Source organism: Bidens hawaiensis, unplaced genomic scaffold (assembly GCF_021521415.1).
Source record: "Bidens hawaiensis isolate Kalapana, Puna unplaced genomic scaffold, B.hawaiensis_p1.1 tig00004101_1, whole genome shotgun sequence".
Classification (NCBI taxonomy): Eukaryota; Viridiplantae; Streptophyta; class Magnoliopsida; order Asterales; family Asteraceae; genus Bidens; species Bidens hawaiensis.
In genome coordinates, this window is record NW_027491241.1 from 2,095,224 (window position 1) to 2,103,817 (window position 8,594).

The window sequence follows — 8,594 nt, forward strand, 5'->3', positions numbered from 1 at the left end:
GCTCTGTTTCTTCAACCAACCCGAACTTAGAACCCGGTCTTGGTCCAACATACTGGTGCCCTTTCCCTTTGGTACTCAACAACACACCAAAGATGGACAGCTTGATCTCGTTGACATGATATGGCTCGGGAAGCGACTTCTTGTCCTTAGCTTTCTTTGGCCCCGGTCTTAGAACATCTGGAATCCAATCATCTAGAAGCATCTGTACAAATCTCGGGTACATGAGCCAGGTGGAGTCTATGTGGAAGAGAAATCTCCAATAGGGTGGAAGGTGTTTCTTTTCTAGACTCTTCCATTCCGTGTCATACCCCATAATCGTCACAAAATCTTCCAACTTAGCCCTGTCACTTTTCTCATAAGTATAGGTCGGTTCGTCTTTTATCTTTAGGGCTCGTCTGATATCCCCTTGAGTTATTCTCAACTCTTTCCCTGCAACTTTGGTAGTGAAAGATAAAGCATCATCAGCAACCTTTGCAAAGGCCCAGAAGTCCACTTGGAATAAATAGCTGGGTTGGCAGTGATAGCATGTGCAAGGGATGATTGCTTAAGCCCCTTGACCATGGACGTGAATACTTTGTCTGCTTTGTCCTTTGGCATCTCGAGAGCACAATATAGATTATGACCCTGAAATCAATACCATAAGATCATGAGAATCATCATTGAGTAAAGTTAAACAATATAAAATAATATATGATATACATAAAACACTTTGATATATACACAATAGTTAACTTAATTAATTGTCAAGTATTTTATTAATTATGTACATTTTAGTTTTAATAAGTTGTTAAGTTAATTTTAGTATATAGATAAGTCACTAAGTTCAGTATATACTGTCTATATATGTCCATATCAGTCCAAAGTCCAAACAGTCCAGTAGTCCATAAACAGTCCAGTAGCATCAGTCACTAACTTCTGAAAAAATTTCTAAGTATGAAAATTTTGCATGAGGTCCAGTTTCGCTTCGCATGGGTATGTGAAGCGAAACAGAAAACCCTTTCGCTTCGTATGGACATGCGAAGTGAAACAGAAATCATTTTCGCTTTGCATGGGTACGCGAAGCGAAACAGAAAAACCCTTTCGCTTCGCATGGGCATGTGAAGCGAAACAAAAAACCCTTTCGCTTTGCATGGATATGCGAAGCGAAAAACTCTTTCATGCGAAAAAAGATACTTAAACCATTTTTGCTCCTTTTTCATATCACCATGGTCGCCTAGACCCGAATTGAGTTTCTCGAGACTTTGGGTTGAAAACCCCTTGATTTACATGGTCAATTGGACCCCAGAACATATGAACTAACCTAGGTCTACAAACCTTTCAACAAACAAATCTAAAATTAACAAATAGTGATGATAAACAAGATCTTAAAGTAATAAAAACATATTTTAAGCAAGATAGCAACATAAATTGTGAAGATCTATCTTAGATCTAGCCGACGGTTCATAAGAACCGCCGTCTCGGTCCACGAGAATCCAGAAACAAAGAAGAAGGGATGATCCATGGTGTTTATGAAGTTATACCGAGGGAGTTGGATCTGGATTCAACATCATGTATGATTATGAAGCTGGATCGTTGAATCTTTTTTGAAAAGAAATAGGGTTTGAGAGTTGAAAGATGTGAGAGAAGAGAGAGAGTGGATGAAAAGCTTTTGGTGAATAGTGAAAGTGATTTTTGGTGACCCGCACATATAGGGTCAGCCTATCTCGCGATAAGGTCAAAACATCGCGAGTATTCACCTAAAAATACACTCTCGGTCCTCAGTCTTTAAAAATATTTGCACATTCAAACCCGAAAAACATTTACCCACCGAATCCAAACACTTGTTTATTTATTTGATTTTTCTTTTGTCGGTCCGTGACGGTTAACGTTTGCAAAATCGATCTCTTTGTCAAAACAAAAACATACAATAAAATAAATAAAGATAAAAATAAAATAACAATAAAATGAAATAAAAATAAAATTAAAATAAAACTTAAAATATTAAACTATACAAATACTTAATATTTTAGAAAACAAAAACAAAATAAGAGAAAATTTAAAATATCTTTTAAATTAAAATTAATATTGAATTAATTTACATAGAACTTTTCTTTGATTAATTTACAAAAAACGATCACGACATGGAATCATATTGGTCTGCAAAGCCCTAGATCGCGTTTCCATTTTGATATTATTTTGTCACAAGTTCATCATCAATTATAGATATTGTCCAGTTGTTTAACTTGACAAGTGTTTTGATGTTAACGTGATACATTGGAGGTTCAATTAGGCACAATACTTCTGTGGACCCCACTTAATCAGACATGTTACTGATTCCATCATATCTCGGGCCTACTTTGTGTTAACATATCACCTTAACTTGATTTAAACCTTTCTTAGTTGATCACAGTACTCTTATCAACGTACTTGACACTTTGTACATTATACACTCGATATTTTGTGCTTTGCACACTTGACTCGATCTAGAAAAATTAAAATAAAGCAGAAGATTCAGGGCCTTAACAATCAGATCTTGTATGACTACAAACAGAGAAAGTCCAAGGCTTGAATCAAAATAAATGAAGAAATAAAGCAGAAGTTGAAATCCTAAGATTGACTCTTTTTCTTGATTTTTATTTTTCTTTTCTGTTTTTCTTTTTCTTTTCTTTTCTTGACTCAATGAAAATTAAAAATTGACACTTATTTCATAAGACAACTGTGATCAGGTAAAGAGAGGCTTGGGTATGACATGTATATTTACATTTCTGCCTTCATGAATATGACTTCACGGAATCATGCAACCGCTTCATAAATGTATAGCAACTAGCATCGGCAATAGTTTAAGTTTATATCACCCAACACTTACTTGTTTGTCAAGCCTATCTACACATTGATGAATGACCTTGTAGCCTTTTGATCTACTCTTTTAATGCGCTAGGATCATTACAAACCAATGTACTATCATTTTCCATATGGTCGGATCAAATTCTTAATTGAAATTTTTTTTTTAAATATCCGATATCTGACTCCCTCTATGAAGGAGCTCCCTCTATGCGGGATAATACTTTTTGAATTTTCTGAAATTTTCTTTTTAAGGAGTAAAGATGAAATTAATATTATATGTAAAATAAAATCTTTTTGTTAAGTCAAGTGACTCGATTTTGGTTTTTCTTAAAGTAAATTTTAAAATCTTTTTGGTGAGTTAAAGCTAACTCATTTTCTCCCTCTAAAATTGTGACATATTTTTTTAAAAAAATATTTACAATTTTAAAACAAAGTTAAAATTTACTCAAAAGAGATCATGCCCAATGACTCAACGAGAAAAACAAAACGGGCACAACTAAAAGCTTTTGTAAAGAGATCTGCAAAGTTATAGTCAGAATGGACCCTTTAATGTTGACAAGCTTACGATCGAAACAATCGCGAATGAAATGCATTCGGATGTCAATGTGCTTAGTCTTTGAGTGTTGGACCAGGTTTTTAACAATTGCAATGGCCGCCTTATTATCACATTTGATCGTGGTTCCATAGTAATTCAATCCATAATCCAGCAACTGATGCCGGATCCATATCACTTGCGAGCAGCAGCTGGATGTGGCAATGTACTCGGCTTCGGCTGTGGAGGTGGACACGGTGACTTGCTTCTTGCACTGCCATGAAATAAGTCTGTCTCCCAGGAATTGACATCCACCCGATGTTGACTTCCGGTCTAAGTTGCATTCCGCATAATCACTGTCTGTAAAAGCATGAAGATCCAAGGGAGACTCTTTTGGATACCAAAGACCCAACCGTGGTCTACCCTTCAAGTATCGGAAGATACGCTTGACAGCTGTCATGTGGGATTCTCTCGGATCTGACTGATATCTGGCACACTGACAAACGGGGAACATAATGTTCGATCTGCTTGTCGTGAGATACATCAGTGAGCCAATCATTGACCTATACAGGTGTTGATCAACTCGCTTTCCTGATGGATTAGGAGCTAGAACAGGTCGTGTAGCGATTGGAGTCATGAAAGTAGTTGAGCCTTTAAACCCAAACTTTTGAACAATGTCGTGAACGTACTTCTCTTGATGAATTAAAGTACCGTCCGTCTTTTGTTCAACTTGAAGACCTAGGAAGAAAGTCATTTTTCCCAATGAACTCATTCAAATCGCTGTTGCATGACCTTAGAAAACTCCTTACACAGATCCTCATTCGTGGACCCGAAGATAATGTCATCAACATACACTTGGACGAGAATCAAATCATCCTTAACCTTCTTGACAAAGAGAGTTTGATCGACAATTCCTCTTATGTATCCATTCTTCACCAAATGATCAGCCAGTGTGGCATACCATGCACGAGGTGCTTGGTGAAGACCATAAAGTGCTTTGTCAAGACGATAAACATGATCAAGATGAGTTGGATCTTCAAAACCTAGAGGTTGGCTGACGTAGATCTCTTCTTTGACCTTTCCATACAAGAAAGCAGTCTTAACATCCATCTTATACACTTTGAAGTTCATGTACGAGGCGTATGCCACAAAGATGCGAATTGCTTCTAATCTGGCTACCGGTGCATAGACTTCATCATAATTAAGACCTTCACGTTGCCAAAAGCCTTGCACTACAAGCTGGGCTTTTTTTCTAATGATCATCCCCATGTCATCTTTCTTATTTCGGAACACCCATTTGGTTCCTATCGGCTTCTTATGTTCTGGTTTCTTTACTAGCCTCCAAACATTCAACTTCTTGAACTGCAACAGCTCTTCTTGCATTGCTTCAACCCAGGAATTCTCCTTCAGCGCGATTTTGTAATCCTTGGGTTCAACCTGCGAAATAAAACAAGCAAAAAGACATCTGTTAATGTTCCCAGAGGTGCTTCGTGTCTGAATGCCAGAGGACGGATCTCCAATTATGTTCTCGGTCGGATGTCGATGATGGATTGGTAGTTGTGGAATTTATTCGACGTGCTCGACCGGTGTTGCTTGCAGCTCAATGGTTAAGCTCTCTATGGGGTGAAAGACAGTTGACACATTCACAAGAGCATGTGGTTGAGGATCAATGGCATCATCTTGTTGATCAACCAGATGTTCTTGAGCAATGGGTCCCTTTCATAAGTTCTCATAAAACGGTACAACAATGGTGGGAACCGATGTTGAGTTGGTGTTGTCAGAAGTTTCATTGTTCCCTTGTTCAACTTGAGCTGCCTCTGTGATCACTTCCTCAGCATTAACTTGGTTTTCTTCTTCAGAGGGAGGTGTGGGAACCAATTCCACCACACTAGGTTTGGCTGGAGGAACTTCAACTTGGTCAGTCTGGACATTTTCCACATTATCAGCCGATATGTACGAATCAGAATATGAATCTGTGGTGTCTTCAATAGTAGGCATTTCAGTAGTGTATGCGGCAAGCTGTACTTCAATTTCCGGGGCTGGTTGATTAGCCACGGGTGGAACATTAAGTACGGGAGCAGGAACATCTACTTGAAAATCTTCCGGACTTCTCATCACAGCACGCATCAAGATTTCTTGCTCATTATCAAGTTGAACAGGAGCAGGAACAACAATGGAAACCGGTGGTACAACTGGTGTCATGTACATTCCCTGAAACTACTTAAACAAACCTTCATAATCAAACATCCAATCCGGACCGTTGTGTGCGTCCGTAGGATTTAACTCTTGCCATTTTATGTTAAACAATTCCAGTATGACTCTAGTTTTCTTGTTATAAACCCGATAAGCACTTTTGTCAGCTGAATAGCCCACAAAATAGCACTCATCGGTCTTTTCTGCAAACTTGGAAGTTGTACCAGCATTTTTGTTTGGAGCATAGTGCAGGGGCATCCAAACGTTCTAAAAAATTTAACCCTCGGCTTTCTGCCATAGAAGACTTCGTAAGGAGTCTTATTTTGTCTCTTATTCAATAGCACACGGTTCTAGGTAAAGCAAGCAGTGTTAATAGCTTCACCCCAAAAGATCAAAGGGAGTTTGGAATATGACAGCATTGTTCTTGCTGCTTCCACTAGAATACGATTTCGTCGTTCAGCCACCCCATTTTGTTCGGGAGTGTAGGGTGCACTGAATTAACGCAGGATTCTTTTGTTGCAACAGAATTCATTGATTACTCTGTTGCAGAATTCTGTCCCATTGTCACTTCTTATACACTTCACCCTTTTGTTAGTCTGATTCTCCACCAAGACTATGAACTGTAGCAGAAACTGAGATGTCTCATCTTTGTACCCTAATAAAAATGTCCAACTGAAACGCAAAAAATCATCAGTAATAACCAGAAAATAGGCCTTTCAACCTATTGCCAATGGTTGAATAGGACCAAAGAGGTCCATGTGCAACAGTTGGAGAGTGGAGTTTATGAAATTGATAATCTTGGGTCTGTGAGGGAGTTTGTGCTGTTTGCATTTAGAACAAGATAAACATTTTTCTGCACAATGAAAAGATTTCACAGGCAAACCTCTCATGTGGTCACTTTTAACCAACTTATTTAAGTTCTTAAAGTTGACGTGACCGAAAACGTCGATGCCACAGTGATGAGTCGTTCTCTGAGGCCTTGAACATCAAACAAGAAGCAGAGCGCATGGAATAATTACTTCTCATGTCCAGAATGTAGGCATCGTTGTGCCTTGGAGTACGTAGCATGATCCACTCTTCAGGGACTTTAAAACCTAGTTTCAATATAAGACATTCATTTTCTGTGAATAGGGTTGAGAATTTCTTGTCACAAATCTGGGACACGCTTAGAAGGTTGTGGTTGAGCTATTCCACCAGATTCACTTCATCAAAGGTCAACGAGCCATTGGAGACCTTTCTTTTCTTTGTTATCTCTCCTCCTAAGTCACTAGCAAAAGAGACAATGCCCGCCATCAAATGGTTGCATATCAAACAGCAAAGACTCGTCTCCTGTCATGTGTCGGGTGTAGCCACTGTCTAAGTACCAAATACTATTGACAGGCCTTCCAAGCTGACCCTACACACATGAACAACCAATTAGTAGAGGGTTTACCAAGACGCACTTGTCTCGGGAAAATTAAACACAAAATCACCAAGTTTAATTTTATGATTTCTAAAAATGTAGTCTATTGGTGTATCAGAATCAGAAGACTAATCCCTCGAGGAGCTTGAATTAAGATTTCCTCGGTTTTGAAACGGTTTTCTGGATTGCCTTCGTTTTGATTTCGGCTTAACTATAAAGTCTTCTTGATTGGCCTTAGTGAAAACCTTTGAAGGGTTCTTGGGCTTTTCAGCTTCAGACCCCTTCGCTAACGTCTTCCTTTCTCTTTGGGTTAGCCAGAAAGGTTTCTTGGGTTTTTCAGTTCTTTTGGGTCTAAAATCCGTTTCATTGGCTGAATTGTGAGTTTGGTGAGGCATTTTCTTAGTTTGAGAAGGAAACTTAGGAAATGTCTGACCAAACTTACAGTTGAAGTCTCTTTGTTGCTTATGCTAGTTCTTGCAATGTCTAGCAAGGTGAGATGGATTTCCACAAACAAAGCACATTTTCTCTAGTTGCACTTATAGACATCAAAGTCACTGAAATATGTGTGATGTTGTACGTGAACAGATGTGGGTGGGTTAACTTGTCTGTAATCTCTGTTTGTTTGAAAATTATAAACATTTGAATTCTGAGCAACAAAATGATTAGAATGCCTAGGTCTTTGTTTAGAATAGTAATAGGTGCTATCAAATTGATCATTATGTTGAGAACTGTTGTTATAATATGAATTTTGAGAAAATGAAGTTTTCTTCGGTGGCACATATTTACAGGAAGTACTTGGTTTTTCATTTTCAAAGCAAGGTTTCTCTTTTGTTAAGTTCTCAACATGATGATCTGTTGATGAGCAGCTAGGACTGTTCTGGTCATCAACCCGGTTTTTGACTTTTTCATCATAAATGGTTTCACAATCAGAATCAGAAGAAGAACAATCATTTTCATCACAAACATCTTTACAACTTTCATCACTAGAGGTTTCACAAAATACAGCTTTTGATCCTGACATTAGACTTCCCAACATAGATTCACAAACTTTATTACAAACTGGATTGTTAATTGTTTTTGTTAGACCCACACAAGACTCAAAACGAGGTTCTAACACATCCTTAGTCTTACAACCCAGGTCAACCTTCCCACATTCACCAACAGTCACATCACCTGCTGCACAAGACACGTTGAGATTAGACTTATCAGATGATGAGACTGAAGCAGATGTTTGAGATGTAGCAGGAACAAATTTTACTGGTTTTGGTATTCTACCAACTCCGTAATCCATCTCTTCGTCTGGAAAAGTATTATAGCTAAAGTGGGGCAGACTAGTATAATTATCATTCATGGGTGGAGGCACCGCTGAATAGTCATATCCTAGCCCCGCTTTAACTTTAGTACTTCTCTAGGCTCCAATAAGATCATCTAATTTCTCAGATGATGCTTCAAATCTTTCAACTTGTTTTTCTTTTTCTTTCTTATTAGAAGCATCAAGTTTTAATTTTTCAATCTCATCTTTTAACTCATTAATTATGTTTTTATAGTAAACAACATCTTGCTCCTTTAAGAAACTTCTAAGTTTAAGATTTGCCACATCATCATGGTGAGTTTTAATCTTTTCAACATAAATCTTGTCAGCCT